This window comes from Pogona vitticeps, chromosome 3 (genome assembly GCF_051106095.1).
Source record: "Pogona vitticeps strain Pit_001003342236 chromosome 3, PviZW2.1, whole genome shotgun sequence".
Lineage (NCBI taxonomy): Eukaryota > Metazoa > Chordata > Lepidosauria > Squamata > Agamidae > Pogona > Pogona vitticeps.
Genome location: NC_135785.1, coordinates 222,959,929 through 222,987,791, shown reverse-complemented (window position 1 = coordinate 222,987,791; position 27,863 = coordinate 222,959,929). Strand labels below are relative to the sequence as shown.

Sequence of the window (27,863 nt, the reverse complement as noted above, 5' to 3'; positions counted from 1 at the left end):
TAAGGTGTTGGACTACATCTCAGTTGCACAGTCGTAATCAGGCTTGGAACCACGCAGTCCCCAGCACCCAGCTAATTAGTTGCAGTTAGCAATGCCAGGTAACACAAGCCTTACATTAACACCAGTAAGATTCTGGCTAATATGTTTTTAAAAATCTGTTTTGAAAAACAGAAAGAGAGGACAGTCAACAGAGAAACATGTAGAAATCAAACCTTTCTACTGAGTTTGGGAAAACAGTTGACTATCCCCATACTACTCTTGTATGGCTGCCATCTTTCTTATTTTTGATTACCATGATTTCCAGAAAAATCAGTAATATTCTTTCACCTCTGGTTGACAATGCAATTTCGTTCTGAGTAAAAGACCGGTTGATTGCTATTTCCTCACTTTCCTGAAGAGTTACTTTATCTATTTTGGAAAGAAGACACCATTACCTTTGTACTAGCGCTTTGCTTTGTAAAGACCTGTTAGATGGATCATTCTGGAGCCACTAGCTTCATTTTCGGGCTGTCTTCAAGCTCCTGGGACGAAGCTGTTCTGGATGTTTCATTATATACCAGTTAGTTGCAATCTAGCAGCCCAAAAAAGGAAGTTGGATTCTAACCTCTCAGCTAGAATTTTCTGGAAGCTTGCTTACCTATTCTATGGTAAACTCACATGTAGGGCAAATAATAAGGGAAATTGTCTGCATTTCAGCATAGGCAGTTTTTCTAGTCAGTCTTTTCAAGGGCTTGGTTCTCATGAGCCAGGCATTGAGGAAGACAGTGGTATAATAGAGCTTCCACCACATCCTCCTTTTTGCTGGCAGGTCTTATTGCTACCAACTTGATCTTCCTCTTTAGGGCAGATCCGTGATGTCATTGCTATCCCCCTCCTCCAGAAAGTTGTGATGTCATGAAGAAAGGACTTTGTTTCCTTATGTAGGATTGGGTATGACTACACAGCAGGTGGAAACTGCTTTGATCTGACTTTTTTCCCCCCAAATTCTGTCCTTCTGGTTTCTCTGGGTGAAATTGTTGTAGCTGTTCAGATGAATACAAAGAATTATCATGTCGCAGGAGTCAGCAGAAATAGAGGCAGAGCAAGTTGTGAATGTGTCAGTACAATGCTCAGAAGCTAGTTTTGATCTAAAGATGGACCAGTTGGCAATTTCCTTCATCTCCTTTTAATTTTTACTCCTCCCCCTAACTGACATAGCACTTATCTGTATCAATGCAAACTTGAAAGCTTTTTTTATTGTTAAAGAAACATTGATTGGAGGCAACAAGTTAAAAAAGAACTGACAACTTTGCAACCACCCCTTTGCATTGAGTGAGGTGATAACACCAGACACAAAATGGAGGGAAGTAATGCCATCAAATTGGAGCAAAATTAAACCCACCTGCTGGCTGAACAAAAAGAGATGATTCTCCACTTAAAAGAGATGATTTCCCACCCAATTGTGTGGCACTCTGCTTTAGATTGCATAGTCAAAAGCTTTTGTTTCAATTCCACCCATGCCAACTCTGATTCAAACTGTGGGGTAAATGGTCAGTGCCCCCCCCCCTTGTGGGAAAACTTCAACTGGATCTGGTTTGTGATGCAGTTTTGGAATTCATGGTGTTATATCTTATTTTGTAGTGATACCATTTTACGCTTATAAGCAGTAAATTCACCAGATGACTCCATGTTGTGGGCATACAAACATCATTAAATAAATGCATACACCTACAGTATATGCATGCCTACAGCCCAGATGGCTGTCATGCTGTCTTCTGCCGAGCCGAGCTTGTAAAAGACACACCTCCATGACCAGCAACATCTTCAATGGTCCATTCTCACAATGGGGGTAAAATTTCCTTTGGTGGCCTTGAAGTGAGTGATGGACCTTCAGTGTCCTTTTCTGTGGTCCATGGAAACTTGGAGCTAGCATTGCTGAGGATATCAAAAGGGAGGTCTGTAACAGACAAAATAATTGCTTAGTTTTATGCCTTAGAAGAAGAATATACATCATGTGTTTGTGTATGCATGTCTGTGTGCTTGTGTCGGTTTAAAGCATATTCTTCCATCCACAGTTTTCAATTTTCAGCACACTGTAACTTTAAGGAAAGAAGTTCTTGCAGTAAATTAATAAATGGCTCTTAAACATGTCTGTGATTGTCACCTTAGAAATACCTTAGATAGCTATTATTCAAACAAACATCAATCAGTCTTATACTCTTGTATTTGCTACTCATTTTGCAGTGACAAATTGCCATTGCAAAGGAATGAAAATCTACATGCTGCTATATCAAACCAGGCTCTTCAATAACACAGATGTCAAGCTGGCTTCCCACAATGTATTCAGCTGGGAAACATGCACAGTGAGAAAAATGTAACAGTAGTTTAATGCCAGTTTTATGGCTTGAACGCCTGGTCTTTTTCTAGATGTGGTCTTTTGTCAGGCATTTACAGCAGTGCAATGAAGAGCGCAGCAACACTAGGACTGTATTAGGGAAAAACATTGATTTGGGGGGGATCTCTGGGTGAGCAAAATTCTTATCCTGCACAGATCGTTTTCCTAATCGTGTTTAGGACAAGGAAATAGAAATGTCTGCAAAGCAGGAACAGTTGGAATATACTCAGTGTGTGGTCCTGCTTTACCATGGAAGCAGTGATTCTCAAAACTAAGAGGTTACTTTTTGATACTACACCTCCCAGAATCCTACATCCTGCATGGAGAGGCTGGCTGTGATCAGAGAATTAAGAGAACAAAAAGTAACATTTCCAACTCTGGAGTTACATTTGTTTTAGTTTTATAAATAGTCCATCAAAAAGCAAACTCATGCGTTCAAGTTACTTGACACATTCCATTCTTCTTCCAACATAGATCTTTTTCCCTTCTGTTTTCTGATGCAATGGGATTCATTCATGTTATTATAGAGCCTCGCGGTGCAATGGTTAAACGGCCATACTCCAGCCAAAACTCTGCTCACAACCAGGGTTCAATTCCAGGTAGCCGTCTTGAGGTTCAATGAGCCTTCTATCCTTCTGAAGTCAGTAAATTGAGTACCCAGGTCACGGAGGGAGGGGGGAATGTATAGGCTTCATTATCAAATTGTAAACCACTCAGAGAGGGCTTTAAGGGCCATGGAGTGGTATATAAGCAACATGCTTTGTTCTCTCTTTTTAAAGCATTTAATATGTTTTTATACTACTGTTCATGAAGCTGGATGGATGGCTCACTGAGTTAGACTGCAGAGCCAGAGTTTGTGTTTTCAATTCCCCACTATGCTGCCAGTGAGTACAGACAGCCCATGTGGCCTTTGGCAAGCTGCACAGTCCCAGGACACTCCAGAAGAATGGAATAGTAAAACCACTTCTGAGTATGCCATTCATAGAAAACCTGAAAAGGGTTGCCAGAAGTAAGAATTGACTTGATGGCAAACAAATATTATTTTTATGAAGAACAACCATTTTCAAAGTTGCATGGAGGCACACACAATGCTGAACAGAAGACTAGTCTTCCTTAGAACAGAACCATAGAAATAATGAGGCTTAATCACAAATATATTAATTGTGATGTTGTTATATATTAGTGCTATTGATATCAGTTTCTCTGTTCTAAATCAGACTACCATTGGATTTCATCCAAACAAACGGATCTATGCCAAGCATAAAGTAAAAAAATAAGACAGGCCAATCTAAGAGTGCTAACAATGCTGGAAAGAGCAATCCTATGCTCTTTTATTTTGTTGGGGAGTGTGGTAGGGCTGGGAAGTCTAACAAGTAGCCTCAGCCTGGAAGAGCTGGGGAAAATGTACCACACAAGTGAAAGGATGAAAACAGTGTGAAAACAACAGACATGTTTGAGTCCCAGTCACCCCCATGCATGCTGGAGAATTCAGGGAGCAAGCTGATGATCACATTTAGTCTTTGTTCATTGATAAGGGACCCAAAAACAAGGATATACCCATGAATCAGAAGATGCACAATATGCAAAATGACAGTGCAGACAACTACCCAGATCAAGAGCACTAGCAAGCAGGCCTATTGAAGACATTTCCATTCCAATAATGGAACATTGCACACCACTGCCACTCAAGCTCTTGTTGCATCTGAGGCAGAAAATCCCACCTTAAAAAAAGATACAATGGCAATGTATTAAAAATTGGCTATGTATTTACTTTTCATGGTAAAGCTACTTCTGTTTGCATAGTTTGCCCCCTCCATGCTGCACTTCTGGTACCAAGCAGAGTTCTTTTATTGAAACAAGGCTCTGGCAACTAAGAGTTGCAAATCGTAAGACCTTAGCCAACATGCTTTCTTTCTTTCTTTCTTTCTTTCTTTCTTTCTTTCTTTCTTTCTTTCTTTCTTTCTTTCTTTCTTTCTTTCTCTCTCTCTCTCTCTCTCTCTCTTTCTTTCTTTCTTTCTTTCTTTCTTTGAAGGCAAACTGGTGTGAGTACTGTTAGTCAAGTGATTCTGAAGTATTTAATTTTAGTTGCATTCTAGGCAGGATGTCTGCACAATTCTCCTTGCGTAGGCCAAAGGCACAAGAGCGATCCAGGGAGACGAGCAGTTCCATGTTCTCTGATAGAGAAAGACATTGATGGATAAGATGACCTTTAGAGCACAGGCAGGTTGATACAGAAGGAAGTGTGCCTTCAGGTAATACATGTTGGTTAAAACAGCTTATTACAGATAGGTCCCTGTGTTGTGGATAGCTCCTGTGTAAAAATGTATGACACACAAGTTCCACAATTGTAGATAAAGCACATATCTGGTAGTATAGTCCAGAACTGTGGTATGGTGAACTATAATACACTATAACATGAAACGGTTTTAAACAACATAAAAAAGAGAGTTGCATTAAATGTGTCTCATGGAAATGGTATTTGTTGCCCAGCAGCTGCAGTTTCACATCACAGTACATTTTAGGATGAAAATATCCCAAAGGTATATGTGCAAAAAGAGTTCGGAATGCGGCATTCATTATCATAAATGGGATTGTAAACATAAAAGAGAAATCTTTGGAAAATGTCATAAAGCTATAGCAGGGACATGAACACAGCAAGATCTATAACTCAGGTGTTGTTTTCTTTTCTTTGTGCTGTATTTGATAGGAGAACACAGCTTTATTTCAGCTTTGTTCTTTCACTGAATAATGCATTTGATAAACTAACCTGAAGAATTTATTGTTGGGACTGAAATGGCAGTAATATTTTTTTTCACCTGAAACCTTCAGATCTAAATGTGGGTGGGTAGCTTTGAGATCATGGCCATAAAATTCAATTCTATCATTAGTATTTTCACAACTGGACACACTACAAAATATGTGATTATGCATCCCTCCTACCAATGAAACTCAATCAACGTATTAATGTTGTCTCAACAGAGTTCTGTTTTACAGGCTAAATAATTCTGAATGATGCACATCTGCATAGCTCACAAATACTCAGAGTAGGTGTGACCAATAATCAATTCACAGAATGGACTTTGAATCAGCTCACATAATCTCTGTTTTCCCGAAAATAAGACCTAACCTGAAAATAAGCCCTAGTATCATTTTTCAGGATGCTCGAAATATAAGCCTTACCCCCCAAAATAAGCCCCAGTTAAGTGAAACCCCACCCTCCACCATTGTGCAGCAACCAGAAGAAGATGACATGACTGTGTTTGAATAAACGTATATTGTTGTACATGAAAAAAATAAAACATCCCCTGAAAATAAGCCCTAATGCGGTTTTTGGAGCAAAAATTAATATTAAACCCTGTCTTATTTTTGGGGAAACTTGGTACATTTTTGTTCCACAGTGGTAAATAACACTATTCTTGTGGGTACACTCATTGGCTTGGTACTGTGTGCCACCCTCTCCCAAGAATTGCAACAAGGAGTACTTTACAAGAGCTTATTGGTGAGGAGCAGGAAAAAAAAACTTTGCTTATGTTATGTAATAGGATTTTGGCATTTATATGATGCAAACTGGGCCGTTTTCTGAATGGTTGATTCAGAGTCCAATTTGACCTTTCCAAGCAGCTGGCACCCAAAATCACACCACAGCTCACACTACAATTAACCTGCACTACAAGGAGATAGAATAATTTTGTAAACTAAAGAACTTATTGTTGGCAACAGAAGTGGCAGTGATAGTTTTCCTCACCTGAAACTTCCAGATTTGACTGTGTATGGTTTGGGATCATGCTCATGAAACCCTGCTTATTGGTGAAACATACACCTTGTATGTTTAAGGTGCCAGGTTGCTGGCATTTCCAAGCAGGGCTTGCAAACAACAGTGCTTGAAACCTTGGAGAGATACCACCATTCAGAGCTGACTACAGTGAATTAGATGGACCTATGGTCTGATTTAGGGTAAGGAAGCTTCTTCTCTTCCTGTATGTGTCATTCTGAGAGATGAATATGAACCAAGCAGTGTCAGTGGTTCTGTGGAGTGTCAGCAAAAATCATATAATTTAAATAACTCAGAGAACAATATTAGGGATATTGTATGAAAGGGTATGGGCAGCATCAGTAGACAAATTACAGCATTTTATATTTTGAAGATAGAATTGTTCCCATCATAGTAGGAGGTGTTATAATGAATATAAATTAGAAGCAAACCCTTTTTGCATGAGATGCATTTGTCTTAAAATATGCTGGTTATTTCTGGTTAGCTAATCGAATGATATGATTTGCTGAATACCTGCACAATTTTAAATTAAAGTATTCTAAATGAGTTCTATCAGATTTGCAAGATTAATAACTTTCAGAATTAATCATGTGTCTGTGACATAATGCAGCTTTTAATTATTATCTCATTCCATGTGTGATGAACTGAATTAGATGGTGCGACAAAAGACTGTGCTATGAGATCCTTATGAGGAGAAATTAGGTTCTCTTTTCCTACTCAAGCTTACAATGACCACTTCTAGTATGAAAGGGATTGCTTATGACAATGTTGTTGTTGTACTTTGTAAAATATCACTGTTTGGCTTGTAGTGGCCCTGGGTTCCGTGGAGGATCAGGACATTCACAGGCAAACAGAAGGGAAAGGAGTCCCAGACTAAGAGGGAGCCAGGCTGCAGGGCATTTCTGAGAAATTAAGGAAATGTACAGATGAAATGAAGCCAAGATCACTTCTGTGAAGGAAGAAAGGCGTTCACAGAGGGATAGAATAACTGAGTGTCCAAAGCTGAAGGCAAGAATTTTCTAGTAAGGTCCTTGAGCAAAAACATAAATAATAATTTTTAAATTGTCATGACAAAACTGTGCAAAACTGTCCAATACTTCCATACACAAGTAGCTTCTTTCATTAATTCACTGAGCAGCACAGTGGCCCCACATATGCTGGAACAATACTAGGCTCAGTATCATCCCCTTCAAGCTGAGACAGCCACTGAACAGCAGTTGGAGGGATGACAGGAAGCCCCAAGCTAGTTATTGGAACTGTTGACTTCTCTACTTCCTGCTTAGCCACCTCTATCCTGGAAGTTTTCAGAACCAAAAAAATTCTTTGTATGTATGCTTCTTGTATAATTTAACATGTTAACATTACATTGCAGAGGGTCTTATGAGCTATAAAATTAGAAACACTGCTTCTGGAGTCTTCTGGATGTTGCAATCCATCCTGCCACCTTTTTTTGGCTAGCAAAGGAAGGAGACACTGATGAGCATATGGGGGGCATATGCAGCCACATTCCTGCACCTTGCCTGCCCCTGGTTAGAGATTTCTATATTTTATGCAGAATTCTTTGCTCTTTAAGAGAAAAAATGCATTGTGCATCATTGTGTTAGACTGCACAGGGAAGCCACTGAAATCCACAAACACCAGCAGAGCTTCAACAAAAAAGAAGAAAGTCTAAAACTCAACAAAGCCTGGCTCCTAGCACTGAAAAACACAGCCTGCAAAAGGTCAACGAACTCTACCCAGTCACAAAAGACCAGCTAATGACACCCATCAATCACAGTGACAGATCACCTCTCCCCCTTATCACAACAACACACCCACAGCAAAAAACACACTGATCACCATAATCATCCAATCTCCTGAAAATTACAAAAAAACTGATCCCACAGCTATAAATAATCAACTGTCCCACAATCTGCACCAGAGCACAGACAGAGTTCTGACTCCTGTCCTCTGAAGATGCTGGCCACAGAGACTGCAAAACGTTAGAAAGAAAAACCTCAAGAACACAGCCAGACAGCCCGAAAAACCTACAACAACCAAAAAGTATGCACATACTGCAAGAGAGGTAGGCCTGGCGGATTGCATGAAGGACAAAAACAACTCAGTTCAAGGCTTTGAATTGTCAATTGTCTTTAAAATTAAGGGGTAGTTTTGCACAATTAATTTGTGGAAATTACTGGGGGGGCACCCCCCAAACTCATTGTCACAATTGTAAGAACAGTTCTGGACAGTTCTAATCACTGCACTTTAAGAAGGATGCCAATATACTGGCATAAGTTCAGAGGAGAACAATAAGAATGATTAGGGGACTGGAAATCAAACTGTATGAGGAAATACAGCGAGCATGTTTAGCCTGGAGGAAAGAAGACTGAGGGGAGATATGATGGCACTTTTCAAACACTTGACATATAGTCATACAGAGGAGGGGCAGGATCTGTTCTTGATCATCCCAGAGTGCAGGACATGTAATAACAGACTCAAATTACAGGAAGCCAGATTTAGGCTGAATATGAGGAAAAACATCATAACTGTTAGAACAGTATGACAATGGAACCAATTACCTTGGGAGGTGGTGAGCATTCCAGCCCTGGAGGCATTCAAGAGAAAATTGGGCAACCATATCTGTCAGATTTGCTTTGATTTGGATTCCTGCATTGAGCAGGGGGTTGGACTCAATGGCCTTCCTGCTCTATTATTTTATTATTCTATTCTATAGTTTGATAGAAGCCTTGACCAATTCTTAAATGAAAGGAGAATGATGTGCTAATTTCCCATCTTTGCCTTGAAGAATGAGGCTTTACATTTTGGGCACACCAATTTTATTTCTAACCCCTTTCCTCATAATGTCTAGCATGAAATTTGCTGCTTCTGCAGCTGTGCACATTTTCACTGAATGATGACACCAGTTGGTAGGATAGTTGATGATAAGAGTAGGAACCAGTAAGTCTGACAGAGTTCAATGTCCATAGGAGTAAGAGTGTCAGATGGCACTGGAAATGCATTAGTCTATGCCCTAGGTTCTTAACCTTTGTTACTCGGATGTTTTTGAACTTCAACTCCCAGAAACCCCAGCCAGCACAGTTGGTGGTGAAGGCTTCTGGGAGTTGCAGTCCAAAACTCCTGAGTAACCCAAGGTTAAGAACCAGTGGTCTATGCCATGGTATGAGAGCAACATCCTGAAGAACAGGGAAAAAGAAAGCTATTTCAGACCCTGGACAAGTCACCAGACACCAGCTGCTTGTTCAAAAGGCCCCTCACCTCTGAGTGTTCAACAAAGTCATTTTGTTGCTGGTCAGGGTAGCAATTAAGGCTTGCTAGGCTAGACTAGGGTGAGCATGAAAGAGGAGAGCACAAAAAATGGTCTGAAGCTCAACATCAAAAAAAATGAAGATCATGGCCACTGGTCCCATCACCTCCTGGCAAATAGAAGGGGAAGATATGGAGGTAGTGACAGATTTTACTTTCTTGGGCTCCATGATCACTGCAGATGGTGACAGCAGCCACAAAATTAAAACACACCTACTTCTTGGGAGGAAAGCGGAGGAAAAAGGACTGTTTTTTCTTTCTTTTCTTTCTTCTTCTTCTTCTTCTTCTTCTTCTTCTTCTTCTTCTTCTTTAAAAAGTCTGTCTATACTTGTGTCCCCTCTGTTCCGCTTATAGTCATTTTTGATACATCTACGATACATATTAAGTCCTTAATCTACACAGCGTATTTCTAGCCACTGATAGAAGAGATTCCAAGTTTGATAGTATTCTAAATCTTCCTTCCCTTTGGTTTTTAATGTCATTCTGTCCATTTCTGTGCAGTCTAGTATCTTTTTAATTATTTCTTCATCTGGAGGTGTTTCTTCATTCTTCCAGTGCTGTGCAAATATTATCCTCATGGCTGTTAACATATGCAGTATTAAATATACATTTTGTTTATCTGCATTTTCTGGTATTATATCTAACAGAAAGAATTCTGGCTTAAAATCTACATGTTTTTTGATTATTTTAACAAGCCATATATGTATTTTTATCCAAAAGTTTTTTGTTTTATCACATGTCCATCAAAGGTGGTAGTAAGTTCCCGTTTTTTATGATATTTCTAGCAATTACTTGACTGATTAGAAACCATTTTAGCTAGTCTATCAGGTGCTAAGTGCCATCCATAAAACATTTGTATAAATTCTCTTTATAGGACAATGCCAATGTCATTTTATAGTTTCTGGTCCACAACTTTTGCCATTTTTCAAGATCAATATAGTATCCAATTTTTTTGCCCATTGTACCATTGTTTCATTGATTTGTTCATCAGCCATTTTCCAATTTAAGAAATTTATATATTTCCCAATTAATTTATCATCTGATGTTAAAATTATTTGGTCAAGTGTTATTTGTTCTTTACAGAAATCATATATTTTTAAATCTCTTTCATACCTAGATTGTAATTGCATTATGGGTCACCAAGATGAGCCTAATCCCTGGTCTATCAAATCATTTTTTATATTTTAGTCTCTTATTTACATCTAACATATCTGTATATGTCAAGATGTTCTCAAAGCTCAGAAGATTGGGATGTATGAATGCTTCTATAGATGAAACCCATCCTGGTATTTTTGTGTAAATTTTCTTTTTTCTTTTTCCCCAGACCATGTACAATGAATTTCTAATATAGTGATTTTGAAAATATCTGTGGGTTTTGGCTTTCTCGTACCATAAAAAGGCATGCCAACCAAACTGTAAATCATGTCTTTCTAAATATAAAAGTCTTTTGTTTCTGAGACTAATCCATTCTTTCACATTAGGATAGATGATTGATAATATAAGGTCAAATCTGGTTTAGCCAAAGTCTCCTTTTTCTTTGGATTCTTGCAACATTTTCAGTTTAATTCTGGCTTTCTTCCCTTGCCAGATAAATTTTAATATCAGGTTGTATAGGTTATCGAAATATTTCTTCTCTAATTTCACTGGCACTATTTGAAATAGGAAGAGTAGTTTTGGCAGGATGTTCATTTTAATTGTTGCAATCCTTCCTAATAGTGATAGTTGTAGACTTTCTAAGTCCATTTTTATTTGATTAAATAGTTTTCTATACTCTTATTTTATAGTTACACATCTAGCAGTTAGAAATATTCCTAAGTATTTAACTTTCTTAGCTATTTGTAGGTCTGATCTCTCTGAGAATTGACTTTTTTGTTTGGCTGTTAGATTTTTCACCATGACTTTAGTTTTTTCTTTATTTATCTTTAATCCTGCTCCTTCTCCAAATACATCAATTTTCCCAAGAAGTTTCAATATTGTTTTGAGCAGATCTTGAGAGTCCCCTGGACTGCAAGGAGATCAAACCTATTCATTCTGAAGGAAATCAATCCTTAGTGCTCACTGGAAGGGCAGGTCTTGAAGCTGAGGCTCTAATACTTTGGCCATCTCATGAGAAGAGAAGACTTCCTGGAAAAGCCCCTGACACTGGGAAAGTGTGAAGACAAGAGGAGAAGGGGATGACGGGATGAGATGGCCGGACAGGGTCATCAAAGCTACCAACATGAATTTGACCCAACTCTGGGAGGCAGTGGAAGACAAGAGGGCCTGGTGTGCTCTGTTCCATAGAGATACAAAGAGTTGGACATGACTTAACGACTAAACAGCAACAGGCTAGACTAGACTAGACTAGACTAGATGCAGACATTTGTAGGCATTATTTGCATTTGCCCTCTGGATAAAGGAAACCTTTTGAACTATACTCAGAGTGCAATCTGATGTAAAGTAATGAAGGAGTACAGGAAATCCAGCTTAAAGCCTATGATGATAAATGCTAAGGTAAAGCTGATAACCTGCACAAATGACATTATGAAGGCTAACATAATCTTGCTATCAGCTATTTGTAGTCTTTTGTTTACAATACTGACAAAGACCCAGAAAAAAATGAAACCTACCTATTCACAGATAGCTTGCAGTGTAGCACTGGGAGCCATGAATATGCACGAGCCTCACAAGGTTATGGTCACCACCCATGGAAATACCAGTCTTGCAAATAGTGATAAGCTCTCTCTCTCTCTCTCTCTCTACACAAAGCCAAATAGAGAGAGGAACCTCCTGAATACTGTGTCTGATGTTTCTCTCTTCAGTCCAATTTGTTGCAGCTCCTCATTTCAAACAGCATATATTCATTTCTAAAGTAATAATCCATTGTCTCTTCACAGCCTCCCCTAAAAATATTTGATTGCATTAACCTAAAGATTCTAATCTGGCTTGTTGCTAACTACTAATGAATCTGATTGAATAAACCAAGAAACCAAGAACGTACAGAGTTTACTTTCCTGGACATTTCCAGTGGAGGTGGGGGTATACGGGCAGGTTTCATTTGGCATAAGCTTCTGTAGATTGTAGCCCACTTCTTCAGGTGCATCTGAAAAGTCTTTGACAAACAGAACATTTTAGTCTTAAAAATAACACAAGACTCTGTTATTTAGTTTGGAGGTATGACAGCAGATATTCTCATGTGTCCAAGTGGATTTGATCTCTGAAGTTACTCTTGGAATTATTGGAACATTCTCCCTTTAAGAAGGTTTGGCTGAGAGGGGTCTTTCTGGACTGGGTGAATGTCAATGATTCCAACAGCAGTCAATTGTTCCCTCTCTGCCTCAAATTTTAAAGAGAGCCATCCCTCTCTACTTAAGTGTCCCTCCCCCAGTCAGTCAGAGTATGTCATTCAGAAGTTAACATCAGTCTGTATCAGCTATGTAGTCAGTTAGAAAGTCATGTAATAATGTAGCTACAATTCAGTTAAGTTCTATTTATGTAAGCAGACATTTTCTACAGAATACTGTTTTGTTTTGATCCATTCAGATCTGTGAGTAAATTGAACTTTTTATTCTTTCTTTTACCAGTGTCTCCGATAGAGTCATTGAGATACTAAGTGCCAGTTAAGAAGAATTAAGCAATAAGGGATGGTCTACTGAGGGGAGACCTGAAGCTAATTTTCCTCTATAGATCCCTGAGCTATTTCCATTGCATAGCTAAAGGTTTTTAAACCACAAAATTTCACACTCTGCCAAGAGTTACAGATACTATAACATAATTTCATACATTTCCTGTACTAGTTCATAGCTTCATACCATTAGGTACAAATGAGACTTATTGCAATAGTCTGTTGATTCACAGCAGTACCCAAAATCTCCAGTCTTAATTCTACATGCCTCTTAGCAAATAGAAATAAAAGATTACAGCTAGCTTTTAAAAATAAACCCACTCTCTAGCCATCAAAGAAGCCAAAGCAAGTAATGTCATTTATTTTTCTCCACAGTGCTTCAGAGCAAAGAAAATGCCATCATTCTCAAGTTCATCCATGGGGGCGGTTAGGCTGTCAAATGATTCTTAGCAGGCTCTGCTGTAGATATGGCTAGTTCAGACTTGAATTAAATGCCTTCTGTTCCATTTTTCACAACAGAAATTCAACTCATTAGCAGCCACCATGTCAGAGAAAACACATTCTCATTATTTTTAATTACATGTGAAGGACTGGCTTACATGTGCAGAATTCCAAGTTTCTTACCGCCTAATGAAAGCAGAGCGGCAGGAAGACAGCTATATTCCAAATGTACAAAAGAGAAATGCACAAAGATCAGCTCCTCTTACAGACAAAGGTAGTTACCGGGTGTCATTCTCCTCCTCAGATTATTTGAGAGTGGCTGCTTCTCTTTCAAGAGGATTACACTGGTTTAGAAAAAAAATGTGAAAGTTAATTTGTGAGCAAGCACTGTTCAGCCTAGCTGTGTAGGAGGTCTGCACATGTCTCACTCAATTGAACAGAACTGGTGAAACAGCAATATTTGGGAATTATTCGTGCCATTCCTTTGGGGAAAATATATGTACCAGGAAATGCCAAGGACAGAATTAATTTCCTTTCGCTCTTGTTATGAATATGCTGCGAAGATGAAGGGAGATCCATGTAGCTACAACTACGTTGGTATAAATGCTTAGTAATTTGTGCTCAATGTGCTCATCTACACATTGCTTCTAGTACACTTATAGTGCTTTGTATGGCTGAGGCTATGTTGCAAAATGAAATTTGTCAAACAACTTGTACTGCAAGGCTGATAAATCTGGGGTCCTCTAGACCAGGCATCGTCAACCCTTTTTTGGCCACAGCCATACAAAACAATATAAAAGAAATATAGTAGGTAGAATCAGGATTGTACAAATCACATAATGAACCATATAAGGTGATATGTAAATCATGCTTTCCCACTTGTGGTCCCCTTCAAATGTGCCAGGGTCCCCCACTGAAAATTACTGCTCTAGATGGTTTTTGTTTTCTTTTGTTCCTTTGGATTTTGCCCAATATGCTTGCACAGACTAGTATGGCTACCACTTCTAAAACTGCTCTTGATGATGTTGAACCCCAGTTCCCATCAACCCCTGTCACAGAGGTGGGATTCAGCCAGTTCGCACCGGATCTATAGAAGTGGTTCCTAAATGTGCTTTTGGTTCATAGATCCAGTTGCTGGCCTGAGATGAATGAAGGAGGAGGGGCCAGGTGACCAGCGACAAGCGGGGGGGAGGGGGACTATGATTTTTTTTCAAGTTAAAGGTACCATATAACTAAGATAGGCCGATAGCCCAGCTGCGGCCCTATCTCGAGGTGGGGGCGCTCACTACGTTGGTACATGCGCTCGTAATCTCAAGATTAGACCACTGTAATGCGCTCTACATGGGGCTACCTTTGAGGCCGTTGTGGAAACTACAGGTGGTGCAGAATGTGGCGGCCAGACTTCTTAGTGGTGTGAAAAAATACCAACACATTTCGCCCACTCTGGCCGCACTGCATTGGCTGCCCATCCGTTTCCGCATCGACTTCAAAGTGTTGATGCTTACTTATAAAGCCCTAAACAGCTTAGGGCCTCGTTACTTGGCGGAGCGCCTACTTCCACCAAGTTCTACCCGTGTCACTCGCGCGAGTCAGGAGGTGAGGCTGAGGAGCCTAACGCCAAGGGAGGCCCAGAAAGAAAAGACAAGAAACAGGGCCTTCTCGGTGGTGGCTCTTCGCCTCTGGAATAACCTTCCCCCTGACATTCGCGCGGCTCCCTCACTGGGTACCTTCAAAAAACAACTAAAAACATTGATGTATCGGCAGGCCTTCCCCTTTTTCAGTTCCTGATTCCCCTTTCTTTCTACTCCCTAGTTCTCTTCCAATCTGTTGCAACTTTTCTTTTGTAAAATTGTTTTTAATCCATATTGTTGTTGCTCTATTGTTGCAAGCCACCTAGAGTAATCTTAATTGATTAGATAGGCGGGATAGAAATCAAATAAATAAATAAATAAATAAATAAATAAATAAATAAATAAATAAATAAATAAATACATACATACATACATACATACATACATACATACATACATACATACATACATACATACATACATACATACATACATACATACATAAATAAGACTGTTGCTCTGACAATTTGGGGAGACAAATGCCACACAGATTGCCCACTCTGTCAGAAGCAGGAAGACAGCTATCAGTTTTTTAATACTAGTAAGATTTACTATTATTGAAGGCCAGGGCCAAGAAAGGAAAGCGGATCAACATATCAAAGGGGAATCAAAACTATCCAGACATTCAGGCTGGGGGGGTGGGGGCCGGAGGGACTCCGAGGGGGTGGGACTAAAGGGCACAAAACATACTAATCAAGCATTTGTTGACACTGTAGATATTTTGTAAGGTAAATCCCTACACCTGGAAGAGCAGTTGTTCACATTCTTTTCACCAGGAATCTTATAAACTTTTAAATTTCTGGTCAAATTCTTTTGTGTGATGCCGTAGAAGTACAGAGATCCACAGAGCAGATGTGACAGGGTTCGCCTATGACAGTTCCTTGATTTTTGACAGGGGGGGGAAATGGAGGGGTCGAGTTCTTTGGAATAGAAATCTGATTAACAGCATTAACGGATTTGTCAGCAACAACTTCTGCAGGGCCAACATGGCCAACGTCTGTTGGTAACTCTGTCCATAAAAGGGACAAACTGTCACGGGAATTTTCCTTCCTTAGCAGGGAGATGGTCCGAACCTCTCTTGATCAGGTGATTATTTTAAAGATTTGAAGTTCTCCTTTCTCTTCCTTCTCTTCTTCCCACACAACTACCCTCCTTGTTTCCCTAGACCAGGGAATAGAGATTAAACCTGCACTGCATGGGGTTACACTCTCCCTGAAAACTAATGCTTGTATTTTAGGACTCTTCCCTGAGGTCTTATGTGCGGCTGAAGGAGAAAAGGGGCAGAGGAGTAAAAGGGCGAAAGATTTATACGATCTGAAAAGAAACCAGAGTAGGAGAAAAGGGGCAGAGGAGGACAGAGGAGATGAAAATGGAAGATGGAAATTTGGGGAAGACAGTAGAAGGGGGGAGAGTCTTATGTTTTTGGTGAAACTGTGGCATGAAGGGAAAGTGGGAACTGAGAAGAGGAAGCGGCCGCCAGGGCTCTGAGGGAAGCCATCATCACAACCAGTGCCGCCACCAACACCAACACCCCTCAAAGCAACTGGCGAGGAGAAGCAGTGGGCGTGGGGTGGAGGGGAAAGATGGAGGAGGAAGAGACCTCAGATGAGTCATTAACTGAATGACCTATTGAGGTGGTGGGGTTGAAGTGGAGTGGCGACAGACTGAAAAGAGACCATACCTTCCAAGCCAGAAGGAAGCTGGGGGTGGGGAGAATAACTCTACAACAGGTGCGCAAAGGCGGCCTCTAGGAAACAACAGACAGGGCTATCAGTCATTTCAGGAACAGGAAAGGGGAGGGAAGCAATTTTTACTGGGCAGCTATAGGGCGAAATAGGAGGTAAAGGGAAGGAGAGATGTGTCAGTTCTCTGTCAAACTTGGTCATAAGCACCCACTGTGAGGTGTGTGTTTATGTGTGTGTTTTTGGCACATGCCCATGGTGAGGGTAACAGCAGCAGTATGCCCAAACAGATGCACTTATCCAGATGTCTTAATCATGTGAGAAGTAGTTGTGATAACAGTCATTAGGGAGACCACTGTGGAAGAAACCCTCATCAGATCCCACTGTCCTGGGCATTGATTGATTGATTGATTGATTGATTGATTGATTGATTGATTGATTGATTGATTGATTGATTGATTGATATTGATTGATTGATTGATTGATCGATCGATCATTAGGACATAGAACCTGTTGTTAATTTATTTGAATCCCACCACTGCCCTGTCACCCTGGGCAGTGCTGGGGCAAGCAGAGAGCATTTGTTCATCAACATTTGGAAAGCTGAAAGTTCTCTATCCCACCTTAACACACATTATTGCAGAGACTGGGACTCTTGCATTTCTGGACTACAACTCCCAGAACCCCTTAGCTATCTAGCCAATGACCATACTAGCTGTGCAATTCTGGGGTTTGTAGTTGAAAAAAAGAGTAACCTATCCACTCTCTACTGTGATATAACTCTGACACTCATTTCCTGAAACATTTCTACACTTAAGAAATTAGCATTACTTCAAAGGATCTTTTATCTGATTATTCCACTTTCCCCTTCACTCTTGCATCATCCTGATTGTATAAAACAGAAAAAAAATGAAATCCTTGATAGGTTCTCACCCATCAAGCTTAATTTCTAACTTGTGTGTATATGTTTACAGCCTCTTAAGGGAGCCTCTAGCTGCTTTGCATGCTCCTTACTTATCTTGGGAGCCGAAGAAACACTGCTTAAAAGGATTAATTTGGCAGGCACTCTAGAGACTTTGCAAGGTAAACAACTGTTTCTTTTTCCTTTTTTTTCTTTGTCAATATGGCAATTAAGAATGGCAAGATTATAGAAATGAGAGCAAATGCAGGTTTGGCTCCTACAGTGGACTGATGTCTTAGCAATACGGTGAAAGTTTGATTCAGTACTTTAATGGATCTCAAGAATTCAATCCAGTTCAGACAGCTAGATAAATAAATAGACAAAAAAACCCACAAACAAACATCACTGCGAGGAGCACCAACTGGAATTTAAGTCACTGCCTCCTTAGTCCTAAGACTGAAATACATTACAATGTCACCTTCCATCTGGTTTGGTGTTTGATTTTATGCTGCAGTCTTTAGGATTCTTTGCTAAATCACTATTCCTCTTAGAAATAATGGAAAGACCCACCCTTCCCAACCATACATTTGCTGCAACTCATTTTTCATGTGGTAAATCTACTGAACAGAACAGAACAAAATGTACCCTATTAGAAATTGGGTACACTGAAGTCTCATCTGCCTCTTCCTGCCCAAGATTGGTTTATGGGACTTTGGAGCTGTAGAAATAGCAGAAGGGGTGTGTGTGGGTGTCCATCTCTGTCCTATTGAAAAGAATGTGATCAAAGGCTCTTGCCTATGTGATCACCTCTGATTAGCAATTGGGGCTAACTGAGATGGAAGGCCACTTGTAGAGCTCCACTGAGTAGCACTGAAGCAACTGTGATTTCATTATCACTTTCATGGAATACAATTTAATTTGGTTTTCATCCTTTGTCCTGTTGATTTAGGCTTGCATTCTTTTCTGCCCCTCTACCTGTGATGCCATCTCCATAGTTTCATTGCCCTCAGATTCTGATTAAACCAAGAAGATGAATGGGTTCCTGCTGGTGCTGAACCAATGTGTGGGTAGTTGCCTCTGGTAAAGAAGCAGTGCGGTTGTCAGGAAAGCTGACACAACCACTTCCTGCCCACTATCCAGAGCTATGTGAGCCAGCACTGCTTCCTTATCCTTACAGCTCCGTGGAGAACTGTTTATAAGGACTGGCCTTGAGGGTGTCCAAAACATTGTGGAAGAGATGGCATAAATTGGGTGGGGGGGGGAAGGTGCTTCAGGTGATAGTTTCATGCCACTCTTTCCACAATGCTTTGACTCCAAGAACCTCTCAGAATCATACATTATAAACATCTAAAAAACAATCAGGCTAAGGAAATGTCAAAGAGCATTAAGGGCCCTTTATGCTGCCTCTCAGTTCTTGTCTCTTTCTGGCATACAAGGGCATGCTGTCATCTTCACAGCTATTTTTGCCTCCACTATCTGCCTGCCTCCTCTACTTCCCTCTGTGTGAGCACTGCAGCAAAGGGATTGGAATGCTGGTGCTCCCTTGTATGAGAAGGCAGGACTTCTTTTCCCCTCTTGGGCAGCAGGACAGCTTCGGCAGCCTGGACTAGTGGAATAACCCCCCTCTGAGTGATTGTGGCTGGGGTCAAATCCTCAATTTGTAGCTCATCAAATTTTTTTTACTTAATTCAATTGCTTTCAGATTGATCAGAATCACAACAGACATTAAGGGGAAAGTGTATTGCCTTTTATGAACCCATTTCCCTTCCAATAACCATCCTGTCCCCAAGCAGGCAGGCCCCCAAGGCAAAGTCTTGACGGGCTAAAGGTGATGCAGTAGTCTAGCAAACAAGGTGCTACTAAGGATCCAAAGGCAAAGCCCAAGAGCAATCTAGAGTCACGTTGATCCAGTGAAGTAAAGTGCAGCCGTTGCATCAGAAAACAGATATGGTGAGTCCAAGAAGTATAATCAGACAGTTCAAAAGACACTCACAGCAAAAAGTCAAAATACCTGGCAAGCAAGGTCTGGAGGAAGGAGCAGACATTGTTTCCAGCAAAACTTCCAGTCCCAGACTAAGGTTTGTACAGTTAAGCTGCTGAAGTCCCACTTCGAGCTCAGCTGCAGGTATTTGATCAGCTGGGAAAGGAACTCAGTTTCCCTATTAGGCTCACTGGTGACACTGGGTGGAAGAGCTTCCACTCAAGGAAAACCATTCTCAAAGAGACCTCTTCTCCTGAGGAGCCTTTCCTTACAGCCAAGTATTTTGCCTGGGATCTTTTTGTGGGGCTCATATCTTTATCCTGCATTGTTTTCATAGACTGAGAGGCAGCCAAGCCTTCTCTTCTTCTTCAGGCACTGACTCTCCTTCTTCTGGGCGTACAGCCTCCTAAGTCACCAAGGGCCCAGGATCAGTAATACCTGGCAGGTTCTCTCCTCTGTCAGCATTTCTGGTTCATTCTTACTTCAGGGCTCATCCCATGGAATCATGACAACAATATTTCCCAAAGAAATCATGTTAGCAAGTAGACAAATTCAACTTACCTTCCACAGAACAAAGCACACTGAACTCAAGATATGCAGGCGGGGAAAATAATGTACTATAATATATTTCTTTTACCTTCAGAGAGCACCTCCTTTAAAAACATGTGGAAGGGTCCAACTAGCCCATTTTTAGAGCTATGTATAAACTTTTTTTTTACTTACCTAATACAATGTGTTATAAATGGTATCTCCCATACATTGAACACAGATATTAAAATAGGAGGCTAGTAACAGTAAATCTTCTCCACATGCAATACGCTTGCTAATCACAGTTTGCCAGACTGACTGATCCTGATGCTTTTCAATTAAGACTTTCCTCCTGCCTGGCATGGAACCACATAGGAGGATTCACGGATTATACTCAAAAAAAGGCCAAGATCACACAGTCAACATTCTGGATTGTTTTGATTAGCAGGGATATAATCTATCACATCACCTAGGCTCCCCTAGTGCTTTGAGTTTACCTACAATCCTCACAGAATCTGAAGGGAAAGGAAATGGATTTTCACCAGAACACTACATTACCATGAGCTGCCCCTATTTAACAGGAAGGAATTGGGTCTCAGAGGGGCAATTAAAATCCTGTAGCATGGAAGGGACATTTTTAAAGTGAGTTGCTTGACAGAGGTCAATATCAAGATCTGGATTTTTTCTCTCTCTCCTTCGATGGCATGCCTGTGATGAAGGTGTGTGGGAGGAAGATTGTCATGATGAGTGCCTGGATTTCAAACATTTGCCTTCTATTACTATGAATAAAATATCCCTCCTTGTTCTCTTCCATGTCCTCTACAATTTAGCCTGGGTAACAATAATTGCATCAGTACTCTCAAATAATGACCTTTTCATGATCTAGAAATAGATTTGTAGCAATGTTAGACATTCACCTATAGTGCAGGGCATGCAACGCTTTAGCCAATGCTATTCATTGTTTTATCAAAGCTCAAAAACCATTTTATTTTCCCTCCCTTGGTGTTTTCTTCCTTTCCGTTAGGAAACCACAGCAAAGCTGTCTTGCATTATGTGTGAAGAGGCAGGAACTCATTACAACAGCAGCCCTTCCAGGCATGGCTAGGAATCAAAGTGTAAAATTGTGGTTCCCAAAGTGTGGCACACAGCATACATGCTACTGTATTTTTCCAATAGCCTGAACCACATCACAGTGAATCAATGCAATGGCTCTCGGGCTAGCCGGTGTTTACTTTGTAATGCATATCCTTGGAGGGTATAATTTCGGAAGGTAATTCATAAAATTGGGGGAGGGGGGTTGAGAAGGGATGGATTTTCCAGCAAAGTTCAATTTTCTTAAAATAACAGCAACCTTTACTTTAGTGAATCCATTACATTTTATTTAAATACCAGCACAGTAATCATTTTTAAAAGCTTACATTAGGAACATTAGAATCCTGCTGGATCAAATGAAAAGCTTGCTTGGTCCAGCATCCTTTACCCCTCAATGACAAACCAAATATTCCTAGAAAACTTACCAGGAAGGCATGAAGGAGGTAACCTTCTTCTGCTGCTGCTCCCCAGCAACTGGTATTTGGGGGCATCTGAAGAATCTGCTCTTGCATACATTAATATGACAATCAGTAGGTCTACACTAGGAATGCAAATGGCACTTGTAAAATTTCTCAAGCTCCATGATTTTCCAGGTTTCACCATATCAAGACTCCTTACCAAGAGTTCTTCATCAACCAGAGAGGTTCCTGACTTCCCATCCAAACATGACACTGGTATCGTTGACTTCTCTCACTCTCTCTCTTTTCCTCAGCTGTTCTGCACAGGAGACTGCCAAATCTATGCAGTTTAACAGCCTTCCAAGTGAACCGTGTGCAGGTGCCATTCTGCACACCCTTTGTAGCTTGGCATTTATTCCATCCTTTCCAGGTAGAGCCAGTGCAGGAAAGATGCTCTTCTGTGCAAGAACTGTAATAATCCGTGTAATAATTGTAATATTGTAATATTTGTAATATTACAAAATAATTGTAATAGTACAAAAATTGTAAGAAACCTGTGCGGCTTCCAGGGGGAAAAATAACCACAAAGAGTCCAAGAAGCCTGAAAAAAAATATAATGTTGAGAAATCTCACTGTGTGTGAGAGACAGAGGAGACTCTGGGAGGAGCAAAAGAGCCCATCCAGGTACCCCTTACTAAGTCGTACCAGCCATCCTTGAAAGGACTGCAATGTGGGCCCTGGACATAGTCCCTTCCCATTTTTCATGCCTCAACTGCAAGAGCACCAGATAAGTTAATTGAGGCCACAGTGGCAAAGACAACACATGGGGAGGGAGTTAGTGCAGGGACCTCCACCTCCACCCCTTGGAACTCTAGAAATGAGACTGGGGGCATGTACAAGGCTGTTAAATCAAAGTTCTAGTCCAGAAAACCTGTTACTGGTTACACTAGCAACCTGGAACTGATGGAGTTGTTGTTTGGGGACCCTGGAGCTGCCATTGCCACCAGAGGTTATACTTCTCTCTGAGACCCCTAAATCCCCTTAGTACCTCCTCCCAATGTTGGCACTCAGAATTGTGTTTTCAGAAGCATTTGAAGGGTATGATTTGTCATTTAAATACTTGTATATCCCCTTTTGCATTTGTTCAAGGCCTTAAAAGGCCTTTTCTATAAACAGGAAGTGACCAGATGCTTGAGGATGGATAGAGGTCTTCATGTGTCAAACACCTCATTCCAGGACGCTGGGTGTGCATATGTTTTCCTGTTTTTTAAACTGAACATTTGGGAGGCCAAGAGTTTGAGGCAGCACACTGGTGCCCTGGGTGAACTGCGTGCCCACCCATGATTTAAAAAATGGAATACAAACAAGGTGTTCAGAAACATGTATACAAATCTGCAGACATTTCAAAGTGCTGCTTATGACATATAAAGATCTACACTGCATGTGCTGGATACTATCTCTTCACAAGAGTTTACCTGATCTTCAAGTAAACTTTTCTGACTTCATTCCAGCTAAATGCATACAGAGTGTTAATTCTTTAACTTTGACTTGGCAAAAGTCTATTTCCCTTCCTACAGTGTGAGTTCAAAGTTAACACCCACCTTTGGACTAATGGAGGCAAAAGGCAACAACACGGATAACTTATATATGAAGGTCAAATGCCAGCTTTTTATTAATATAAAGGGTTCTCCATGCCTAAAGAGCATCTTGAAAACACACAAGTTGCATAGCAGTGCTGAGCATGATGGAAATCATCCACCTGAGTGGATATTATTGTAAATCTTTGTGTAGGTGGCAGATTTACATCTCCTGCCTTCCATAACATCCACTGTTAATGGCACAACACCTATTAAGTGGAGATATTTCTAGGTACTGTATTTCATGGTGTTTTACTATACGGTTTACATTATTCTTGGCATTTCACTCCTTACATTATGAGGTACTTGAGAGGGGGGAAATATAGTAACTTGCTCTCACTTTTCAAGGACAAGCGTTTATTTCTTCCCTGTGAAACCTTTCAAGAAGTGATCCCCTAAATATGTACAATGGATGCTGTACACCACCAAAGGCAGAGATTTATAGTGCTCTTGCTTTTTGTTTCTTTGGAAGAGAAGAGGTAAATAAGTTGCAATATTTCCCAGTTCAGCCCAGATAAAACACTTGGGGGAGAATATTCCTTGCAGAATTTATGTAGTGGATTTGTCACAAAAGACCATTATAAATCTGGCTGTAGATATCACAGGAGGTTATGGGGGACTTCTTGTTTCAGAATAGTACAGTATGTGGGTCGTACAAAGTGCCAAGAAACTGACAGTTCAGCATTCTAGTCTCACACATTTAAGAGACCTTGGTATACATAAGGGGGCCAGTTGGTAGTAAATGTAGCAGTTCACTCATATTTTTATGAAAGGTGGTTGACTTAACATCTTTTCACGTTACACTGAACATGCATGTAGTTTACCATGTGCCTAAATTCTAATATGTAGAGATATACATAGGCGGAAAATACAGAAATCCTCACTCATTCCATTCTTGTGTGCAGGATTAAGAAACCATATTTGTTCCTTCTGCACAAGAGGAGAAGGTTTTCTGGCAGTGCTTGGAGTGATTGTACTTGGGAGAATGGTTTTTGTACAGTTTCCTCATTTGTGCAAAATTAAAATGGCTGTTGCCTTGTTGCACAGATTTTGGAAATCCAAAGCATCCAGCAGATTGTCTGCATCTTTTCCAATCAATCAGCCAGTCTCTCTCTCTCTCCCCCCTCCCCTGCCTCCCTCCCTCCCTCCCTCCTCTCTCTGTATGCTTTGATCACACACAAAAAAAGTTCTGCACAGAAAGCCCCAGAAAGCAGCTATATTCAGCTGTAGCCAGCTGTAGGAAAACCAACAAAGGTTTTTGCTTGTAGCACTTTACATATTTCAGATGCAGATAAAGAAAGAAACTGTACATAAAAGTCAGTGTATCTCCAATTGCATTCATGTGACAGCCAGAGAAGGGATGGTCAGGAATTTTATTTCAGTTTTCTTTTCATAAGAATTTACCCAAATTCACTGGTTTCTTTATATTATGGAGGGAAATAACTTGAGACTTCAAAAGAATTATAGGTTCTGATCTTTTGCTCTTAGATGAAGTGAAGAATATTGTTGCATTTAATAGGACTGAAATAAGATTTAATTGCCAGTTCAGTCAAACCTCTGTACATAGAATGGAGATGGTGGAAGTATCACATTATCTTGCCCTTTAACACTGACAGAAAGTGTTTTGGGCTATCCCTAATTATCTTGATGATTGTGTGGGAGAGCTTTGGACATGTAGATGCAACCATTGTCAGGGAGGTCTCTGCTTCCTTAAAAAAACTAAACAAGACTTTGTTCCCCTTGACATTTAGTCCAGTTGTATTTGACTCTACGGTGTGGTGCTCATCCCCATCACCAAGCCATAGAGCCAGCATTTGTCCATAGACAGTTTCCGTGGTCACGTGGCCAGTGCGACTGGAGATGGAACACTGTTACCTTCCCACCATGGTGGTACTTATTTATCTACTCGCATTTACATGCTTTCAAACTGCTAGGTTGTCAGGAGCTGGGACAAGCGACGGGAGCTCACTCCGTCACGTGGATTCGATCTTAAGACTGCCATAATGCATATCTGGGACATCTCAGAGATTTAAAAATGCCAGCCTTATCTATTGGTGGCCTCCTATCTCTGTCTTCATAGTTTGTGTGGGATGAATAAATTTGATACTTGAGAGGCCAACGGACACACAGTAGTCAAAGTTAAGCATGACAAAAACCCAATTATTTGACTAGAAGAACTAAAGCTTGTACACAACACTTCCATTAAAAGTACTAAGATGTTCTAGGCTACATTTCTGCATCTTCTTACCTGAAAGTAAACATTACTGAACTTGGATGGATTTACTTCTGAGTAGACATGGATACAATATTGCTATGGAAGCTCCTCTCCATTTCACTTCTAACATTAAAGCTCTTAAAATCATAGCCCTTCTGAGAATCTTCATTGGCAATAAAAATATTTTTAGTCACTCTGGTTAGATAACATCTTAACAACAAGCTTTTAGCACATGGAGGCATTTTCATCACCTTTCCTTGGTGCCAGAGGCTTGTTGTTAAGTTGACATTACCTACCTGAAACCCTTTCAGTACATAACTTGGCTTGCATTTAAACCAAGATATCATCGTGCCATCTGTTCCTCATTTCTGTATGTAATTTTCCCTGCAGAAATCATTTGCAAGAGTTGAACCATCAAAGTAACAGCCTAAAAAGGCACTTTCCCCTCATTCTCTAGGAACCACAGAGCAAGAAACATCTCTGTAGCAATGAACAGGACCCCAGAAGAAATTTGTACATATGCATTTGGTGGTATATTCACTTTATACTTGACATACCTTTTTATTTACTTGTAAACAAATACGTAGACTATTCCAACGGAAGATGAAACTCCTTTGTTGCAAACCACATAAAAATATTCCTCAGCTTCACTTACTTAGCTGACTTATTCATACCCTATTTTGAGAGAATATCGTTATCAGCAGTTAGATGGATTCCACATAATGTATGTTGCTAATTAAGGCACAAATATCATAGAATTACTAATGGATTCATAGTGACAGTCTGATGATAGCCATGCTGATCCAGGAGGAAAACCTCCCTCCCCCCCATCAATAGTCATGGAATAACTATATTGAGACCAATCCAACATGGCTATTCTAGGTCCAAAAGAGTCTAGAGCAAGTTGCTATCTTACTGGTGCTAAGGATGTGCTTGTCTTCAGTGAATAAGAGTCTTGACAAACTGAAGACACTTCATCAAAGAATGGTCAACCTCCATGAAATTTTCTCTTCCTACATGACAGCAAAAAGGCCAGTATTTTTTTCCAGCAGCAGCATGAGCGAAGACGTGGGGACCCGTTTCAGGGCAGACATTGCATTTTGTGTTAAATGTCTGTATTTTTAGTACATAAAAGATTGCATTTGGAACAAAATACACTTTTTTTGTGTAAAAAAGTTTATTTACAATAAATTTTAAAATGCAAAATAATATTTTAATGAAATAATAACTTCACAAAATATGCCAGCATGGGAAAATTCTTGTAATCTTCAACCAACATGTAGAAAGCTTTTGAAAAATGTTATTCTTTTATATGAGGGGTAAGAATGAAGATTTATACCCTTACCCAGGCAATGGTTTAGGTACCTATGCCTTAGAAACAGGGACAGTTTGTGGACTGAGTCAAGGAGCCCAGAGACCTTTGGGTAGTGTAAAGGTAAAGGTAAAGGTTCCCCTTGACAATTTTTGTCCAGTTGTGTCCGACTCTAGGGGGCGGTGCTCATCCCCGTTTCCAAGCCATAGAGCCAGCGTTTGTCCGAAGACAATCTTCCGTGGTCACATGGCCAGTGCAACTTAGACACGGAACGCTGTTACCTTCCCACCGAGGTGGTCCCTATTTATCTACTTGCATTTGCATGCTTTTGAACCGCTAGGTTGGCGGGAGCTGGGACAAGCGGCGGGCGCTCACTCCGTCGCGTGGATTCGATCTTACGACTGCTGGTCTTCTGACGCTGCAGCACAGGCTTCTGCGGTTTAGCCCGCAGTGCCACCACGTCCCTTATTTGGGTAGTGTGGGTGGCATATATAAGTTAAATAAATAAATAAGGAGTGTGCCTCATTCCAAAATTTCATGGGGTTTACCCCTGAAAGTATCCACCATTTAAATTTCCCACAGCTCCTTGGAAAAATACAATTTGAAGCACTCCTAGGTAATGTAGGGAGTTTAAAATGATGACCACCTCCCTGGAGTTAAGGGCTGCCATCAGATATACCTGGGACTAGAAAGACAATAAGGGCAAAGTGGATTTGAAAATGCTGGTACTTTATAGGAGCAAAATGGGTATAAAAAATAATTCCAGCACATACCTTTAGATATTCTTGCTTACACTATGATTACAAATATATTCAGTAACTTGAACTATGTTAGAAATCTTGCATTCTTCTTTCTCACTGCTATACTGTAGTCTAAAAATGTTTAGGAGCTACATGACTTTCTGTGAGCATGGGCGAACAATTTGCAGCAAACTTTCTTGATAGACTCATCTTCTTAGGTTGACATTTTAAATTCTTACTGAAATCAAG

General features: G+C 40.3%; 2 long non-coding RNA genes across 2 annotated transcripts in view; one reads left to right on the top strand and one right to left on the bottom strand.

Moving 5' to 3' along the window:
* Nucleotides 1–24,462, top strand: part of LOC144588000 (uncharacterized) — a 35,523-nt gene extending 11,061 nt beyond the window's left edge. The window contains exons 2-3 of the long non-coding RNA XR_013543294.1: nt 16,184–16,214; nt 17,785–24,462. This is a non-coding gene — a long non-coding RNA (uncharacterized LOC144588000). The remainder of the gene's footprint in view (nt 1–16,183; nt 16,215–17,784) is intronic.
* On the bottom strand, nt 412–15,573 carry LOC144587999 (uncharacterized). The gene is made up of 3 exons (XR_013543293.1): nt 13,681–15,573; nt 12,433–12,543; nt 412–1,936 (listed from the first exon to the last, which is right to left on the bottom strand). It is a non-coding gene; the product is annotated as an uncharacterized LOC144587999 (long non-coding RNA).
* Nucleotides 24,463–27,863: the final 3,401 nt, after the last annotated feature.